Genomic DNA, 7389 nt, shown 5'->3' with positions numbered 1-7389 from the left:
AAGAGGATGAAGATTTCTACGGGTTCGCCGCGGATTCATTCCTTTTTGGTGATATTGAATCGCCAGTTGGTTTTGAAGCAGCAGAGCCTGAGGATGTTAATCAAGAAGCAGAGGAACATCGTCATCCAACAGCCAATGCTGAATTAGTATCGCTGAGGCGTTCGAATCGCAGGAAAAAGCCTAGAATGTACGAAGATTATGTTTGCTATTAATTTTGTTATCAGTATATTAATTATTCTCGAAATTGTTAAAAAATTGTTTAATCATGATAGGATTAGAATTCATAAGATATATTAGTTTCGAAGAGCTAACATATTCATGTTGTTCTTTACTAAAAGGGGGAAGAATTGTAATATCAGCTTTTACCACCCCTCGTCAGCTAGAGCTAGTACTGGAATAGCCAGTTTCGAGAGAGTAAAATGTGTTGTTCATTTTCGAACAGCTGAGAATTAGCTGTCGGTATAAAAAGAATAAACGGAACGTTTATGTTCGATTTCTTGTTTCTGAAGTGAAGACTAGTAGACTTGTTTGCTTTACCGAGAAGGTCCGAATTCCGCGAGTGTTAAGTATTCAAAAAATACTATCCTCGTTCGATCAGAAAACCAACATAGAATAAGGTCAACAGCCGCCGAGATAATACGAAACAGACTTTCGTTACTGAACTGACAAATGGAGCATGGAATACCACAAACATGTTGCCTGTAACACCAACGACACGAACAACGACGCAAATCGTCAACACCAGTGAACAACATTGCAATATGTTTATAAACATATCAATTTAGCAAACGTTCATGCTACACAATTCGCTCCACTGCCACCATAGACTGCGGCTGGTGAGCGTGACAAAACGAGCATTTCTCACCGGTCGTCGTTTAAATTGGCGACAGTCAATCAGCACAATTGACTAAACGTGATAAAAACCCCAAGTGCCGCTTCACCGCACCGTATAGATCGGTATCTGTCTATCGAGTAATGTCCAAACGGAGTTTACTAAGGAATCAATCGCCGATGCAGAAATGTACGGGGTCAACCTTATGCCTCGGTGCTATGTGTGGACAACTGCGGCCGCGGTGGTACGCACGAATGAAGAAATTCCACATATTTATGGGACCTTGAACAACAAACAGTGTGCACTGTTGTCGACAGACGACGGACGGTTGACGCAAAATGCACCGTCGAACCGGTACGCGGGTAATGACTATTTACTTAGTATATACCAATCAAATGTTGGAATAAAACTAAGTTAGGAACGGCCGTTACTAATTTTATTAGGAGCGTTTAAATCCAATTTAATTAACTCGAGCGATGAGGTTTAATGGAAGCAAACAATGGACAACGACGGAGTTGAACTGTAGCATTAAATATTTAAACAAAAGGGACTGACTAGAAGCGATTTAGAACACAGGTGATGGTAAAAATCACAGATCTGCATAAGATATTTCAAGTAATTCATACACATTTTTGTTTACAGAACTCAAAAAAAATGATAAAAATTGTCCATCGCGTCCAGTTTTCTAGCAAAACTTGTTAAACAATCTTGAAACTTGGTTTTAGTTTAGACAAAAAGCAGTAGACATTTCCCAGAGGTAAATTACATTAAAATATAAATTATCTCATCAAAATCATGTTTGTTAATGTAAAACCTACCATGTTTTGCAATAAAACCCTATGTGATGGAGAAAATATGAAGAACTGTATTTTAAAGCAGAGTTGGTGCGTTCAAATATGCTCACTTGATCATTTGGCTATGTTGTCTTATAGAAGCAAATTCGGTAAAAGTCATGTTTGAAACGTTTATAGAGCTCAATTCAAAATACCATCCTTCGGAATTGACTATTCCATTATTTTTTGTACTACCGCTGTAATAATGTTGTGACTTTATCATTAGCGCAAACAAACGTTCAATTTATATAGCAATGTTTAAAGGTCTTAACTAGCATAAACGTTAAAAATAATGCAGTACTCAATTCAGGAAGATTGTTGATTACAATCAGCTCTACATATCTCATATATGACTCCATATTTTGCTTCTATGAGTAATGCAGTTAAATGAGTGTAACTGAGTGCAACAACCCTGTTTTGAAGTGAAAAATTTAAAATGGCATAAAACAAAATATTTCAGTCCGATGTATTTATTAGGTAAAAATTTATAAATATGAATAATAAAAAGCTTGTTTGGGGTTTTTATTACGGATCTGTAAAAATTGATTGATTTTTCCATCGATTTTGTGACTTTTCCATTTCCATATGGAAATTAGTTTTGGATTCAGCACTTCGAAAAACGTAGAATTCATCAGTCTTGCAGACCAGTGTTATTGGGGCCTCGCAGGCTATTAGAGTCAGCGGCAGGAAAAAGTCAACTGAGGACGTGGTGCACCCTCTGGAGGCGAGAGTTGGGCTTCCTCCAGCCAGTAGCAAGCTGGGGAAAGTCAAAAGGTTGGTAGACGAGTTGTACTCGTTCATCAACTCACGGTCTAATGTTCATCTCGACATTAAAAAGCTGGCGGTGAGCCTCCGCTCTACCGTCATAGCTGCTGAGGTGGAGAGGCATGAACTTCTGCAGCGATGCGAGATCGCCGAAGCTCAGGCCATAGCGGCTAAGGCTATAACCGTGCCTAGTCATTCGGGTACGCCGCTTGCCAAGCGCAAAGCGACTATGACTGACCATGGACCAACGCGAAACCGAGCGAGGCAGCGGACTTCGGACCGCGCCTCTACCAGTAAACACGTGGAGGCGGTCCCGGATGGTGCTGCCGGGACCGGGGACGACTGGTGTGTGGTTAGGCGTAAACCGCCTAAGCCGAAACCGAGCGAGGCTGCGGCTGCAAAGCCAAAGCCAAGGCGGGTCCATAAGGGCGACGCCGTAGTAGTGAAGCTGACAGGTAAACTGTCGTCCGCAGACCTACTTCGCAAGGTTAGGGCGGACCCCAGGCTGCAGGAGCTTGGGGCCAACGTGGTGAAGACCCACCGAACCCAGGCCGGGGATATGCTCTTCGAGCTAAAACAGGACCCAACGGTCCAGAGCTCGAACTACAGGGTACTGGTTGAGCAGTCCCTGGGCGAAGCGAGCTAGGTCAAGGCGCTGTCGCAGTGTGTTCTTGTAGAATGTAAAAACCTCGACGAGATCACTACGGCAGTTGACCTGAAGGATGCTCTGCGGGATCAGCTTAACGTTGATGTGGCACCCGCAGACATCCTGTTGCGGAAGGCATACGGCGATATGCAAACCGCAACCATAAACGTGCCAGAGGCCCTCGCCAACAAAATGTTGGCGTCTGGCAAAATTAAGGTAGGCTAGTCAGTCTGTACACTTGCGTCCAAACAGCGTGTTAAACGCTGTTTCAGGTGTATGGGCTTCGGCCATCGGGCGGGCAAGTGTGAGGCCCCCGATCGGTCTAAGCTGTGCAGGCGGTGCGGTGAAGATGGGCACTTTGCCAAGGGGTGTAATAAACCTCCCAGTTGCTTGCTCTGTACAGTCGAAGCGGGGAATAAGCACGCCACAGGCGGCCCACTGTGTGCGGCTTATAGGAGGGCTTTGCAACGATAATGGTGCAGGTTATACAGATTAACCTGAACCACTGTGACACGACACAGGAGTTGCTTTGGCAAACGGCAGCCGAAACGGGGTGCGATATTGCCATTATCGCGGATCCCTACCGGGTCCCCCGTGGCGGCACTAACTGGGTAATCGACAAGGGTCGGATGGCAGCGATCGCCGTGATGGGTAGATACCCGAACCAGGAGGTGGTGTCGTCCGACCAAGAGGGGTTCGTGATTGCGGTGGTCGATGGCGTCTGCATCTGTAGCTGCTACGCTCTACCTAGGTGGTCGCCGGAGCAGTTTGACCGGATGCTAGACGTGCTCACCGACGAACTCACGGGCCGCAAGCCCGTTGTCATTGGAGGAGACTTCAATGCTTGGGCTGTCGAATGGGGTAGCAGGAGCACTACCCCGAGGGGACGAAGCTTGCTGGAAGCTCTGTCCAAGCTGGATGTAAGTCTGGCTAACGTGGGATCCGTCAGTACCTTTTGTAGGGGAGTACAACAATCGATCATCGACATCACCTTCTGCAGCCCAACGTTGCTTGCCAACATGGGCTGGAGGATGTCAGATGAGTACACGCATAGCGATCACCAAGCTATACGGTACACGATTGAACGACGGACGCTACGGCCACGCGGGGTGAAGTCGACAGGGAGGAGGTGGAAAGTGAAGTCCTTCGACAAAGACCTGTTCGTTGAAGCACTCCGCTCGAACCTGAGTGCTCGTGAGCTGACCAACGTCCTAGTACGGGCATGTGATACCACTATGCCTAGGACGGGGCAGCCAATGAACGGTCGTCGCTCGGTATACTGGTGGAGTGATACCATTGCCCAGCTCCGTTCCAGGTGCCACAGAGCGAGAAGGCTAGCGCAGAGGGCCCGGACCGATGCAGATGCTGAAGCTCGGGGAGTCGAACTTAGAGCGGCAAGGTCGGTGCTTAAGAAGAAGGTTAGGCGTAGCAAGAAATCCTGTTTCCAGGAGCTATGTCGCGATGCGGACCCCTGGGGAGGTGCATACCAGGTGGTGATGAAAAAGATGAAGGGTACATCTGCGCCGCAGGAAACCTGCCCCCAAAAGCTGAAAGTCATCGTGGAAGGGCTCTTTCCGCAACACGATCCAGTTTGGTGGCCTCCGACCCCGTACGGTCAATCGAATGACGTCCTCACTCCGGTCACGAATGAGGAACTCATCGTAATTGCCAGGGGTTTGAAAACGAGGAAAGCGCCCGGTCCTGACGGGATTCCGAACGAGGCATTCAAAGTGGCGATCCAAGCATATCCCGATATGTTTAGAGAGATGCTTCAGAGTTGCCTAGAGGTATGCGAATTTCCAGACAAATGGAAAGTCCAAAGATTGGTACTGCTGCCAAAGCCGGGAAAACCGCCTGGTGATCCCTCGTCGTACAGGCCAATTTGCCTATTGGACACGCTAGGCAAATTGCTAGAGCGGGTAATCCTAAACAGGCTAACGCCTGTAGTGAAAAGTGATGTCGGACTGGCAAACACGTAGTTTGGCTTCCGTAAGGGGAAGTCCACTGTAGATGCCATAAAGTCCGTGGTGGAGAGGGCCGAGAAGCCTATGAAACGGAAAAGGCGAGGCGACAGGTATTGTGCCATAGTCACAATCGATGTCAAAAACGCCTTTAACATCGCTAACTGGGGTGCAATTGCGTTAGCGCTGCATAGGATGAGGGTACCGGATCATCTATGCAGGTTGCTTAAGAGTTACTTCGAGAACCGGACGCTAGTGTACGACACGGCGGATGGGGCGAAGAGATACAAAGTGTCAGCGGGTGTTCCACAGGGTTCGATCCTCGGCCCCACGCTTTGGAATGCCATGTACGATGGGGTGCTGAGGCTCGAACTACCCACTGGGGTCGATATCACTGGCTTCGCCAGTGTAGGCGATTTCGTAGGCGATTTTCTAGAGGAGGTGGAAATGCTGGCATCAGACGCCATAAGCATAATAGAGGGTTGGATGGCGGGCGTCAATCTACGATTGGCCCATCACAAGACGGAAGCGGTGATGGTCAGTAACCGCAAGTCGGCCCTAGAGGGCAAAATAATCGTGGGGGGGCAGGTGATTGTCTCCCAACGAAGTGTGAAGTACCTGGGTGTCATGACAGACAACAGGCTGAACTTCACCAGCCATGTGGATTATGCTTGTGGTAAAGCGTCAACGGCGGTTACTGCGCTGTCTAAGATCATGCCGAACGGCTACGGTCCTAGCAGCAGTAAGAGACGCCTGATGGCCAGCGTTGCCATGTCGGTGCTACGATACGGTGCACCGGCGTGGGCCCCGGCTTTGGAGAGTAAGCGCAATCAGGCAAGTCTGAACAAGGTGTTCAGGCTGTTAGCATTGCGCGTTGCGTGCGGCTACCGTACCATATCGTTGGATGCGATTGGGGTTATTGCAGCCATGATTCCAATATGCATACTCCTAGGTGAGGATATCGAGTGCCACAGGCAGAGGAACGTCAGGGGCGCTAGGGACAGAGTTAGGCTGGACTCTATTAGGCGTTGGCAGGCGGAATGGGATCGCACCGACCATGGTAGGTGGACCCATAGGCTGATCCAGAACATATCGTCCTGGATCGGCAGAGGTCATGGTGAGGTAAACTTTTTCCTTACCCAGTTTCTGTCGGGTCATGGATGCTTTAAGAAGTATCTACATACGCGCGGGCGGGTAGATTCACCCTTTTGCCCCGTTTGCACGGTAGCCGAGGAAACAGCGGAGCATGTGATTTTTCACTGCCCGCGGTTTACGTCCACTCGGCGGGTGATGCTTGCGGTCGTTGGGGAAGACACCAACGCCGACAACATCGTGCAGAGAATGTGCGCTGAACAGCGCGCATGGGGTGCCGTCGATAGGGCGGCAACGGACGTGATAAGGGAGTTGCAACGGCTAGAACGTTTGCACCGACAGGGCCTGACATAGCTTAGCTAGGGTCAGTAATGGGCTGATTGGGCAGCCCGGGCCTTAGGTGAAGGGTAGTGGCGGTATGAAGTGACAAGGGTGTTGTGTGAACCCACGCACGCAACGGTTAAGTCGGAGGGCTTTGGCACGTCATCCCTTCAGAAGTAAAACCTAACGGTAGTTCCAGGAGGGGTTTAGGAATGGGCAGCAGGAGAGTTTTTAGTCGGTAGGCGCATGTTGGCACCTTGCGAATCCCATTCGGCACCGTAAAGGTGCTGTCTATGAAGATTTTCTCCCTGCATAAACAATATAAAAAAGGCTCCCTACATTGTTCCCAGTTTTCGGTGTATAACCCTTACGAGATACCTTTACCTTCTCTTAAAACTTCTCTGTCTTACCAACACTCAACGCTAACGCAAAATTGTGGTCAACTGGGTACTTGCTCGTCGGTATTTGGAACAAAGAATATAACCAATCGCGATTTTTGCCTGATCTTGTGATTATAATCAATTTATTTTAGAAGTACTTAATTGCAAATTTCAGGGTTAATTTAAAACAAAATGGAAAGGACCTATCACTGCACGGAAACCCAGCAGACAGTTATCCGTCAAATGACCAAGCAAGGTAGAAGAAACCCACCGGAAGATCGCAGCCTTTCTTGGTAGATCAAAATCATTCATTTTCAATATTCTCCGTGAGTTAAAACCTCGTTTGGACGTTCCCGGAAACACCCAACTAAAAATTATGGTCACATGGTCCAAACGGTTATCCAATATTGATCCGTTCAAGGGAACATTGAAAATAAGGGAGAAGCTGAATTTGCCAATGAGTTCCAGAACATTTCAAAGCCGGCTTGTCGAAAAGCAGCTCATCGGTAGTAGTTCAAAGAAAGTTGCTGAGCATCTCCAAGCTCGACTGAAGTTCGCT

Source organism: Sabethes cyaneus, chromosome 3 (assembly GCF_943734655.1).
Source record: "Sabethes cyaneus chromosome 3, idSabCyanKW18_F2, whole genome shotgun sequence".
Lineage (NCBI taxonomy): Eukaryota > Metazoa > Arthropoda > Insecta > Diptera > Culicidae > Sabethes > Sabethes cyaneus.
The sequence above is the reverse complement of the archived record's forward strand: the minus strand, read 5'-3'. Positions refer to the sequence as shown.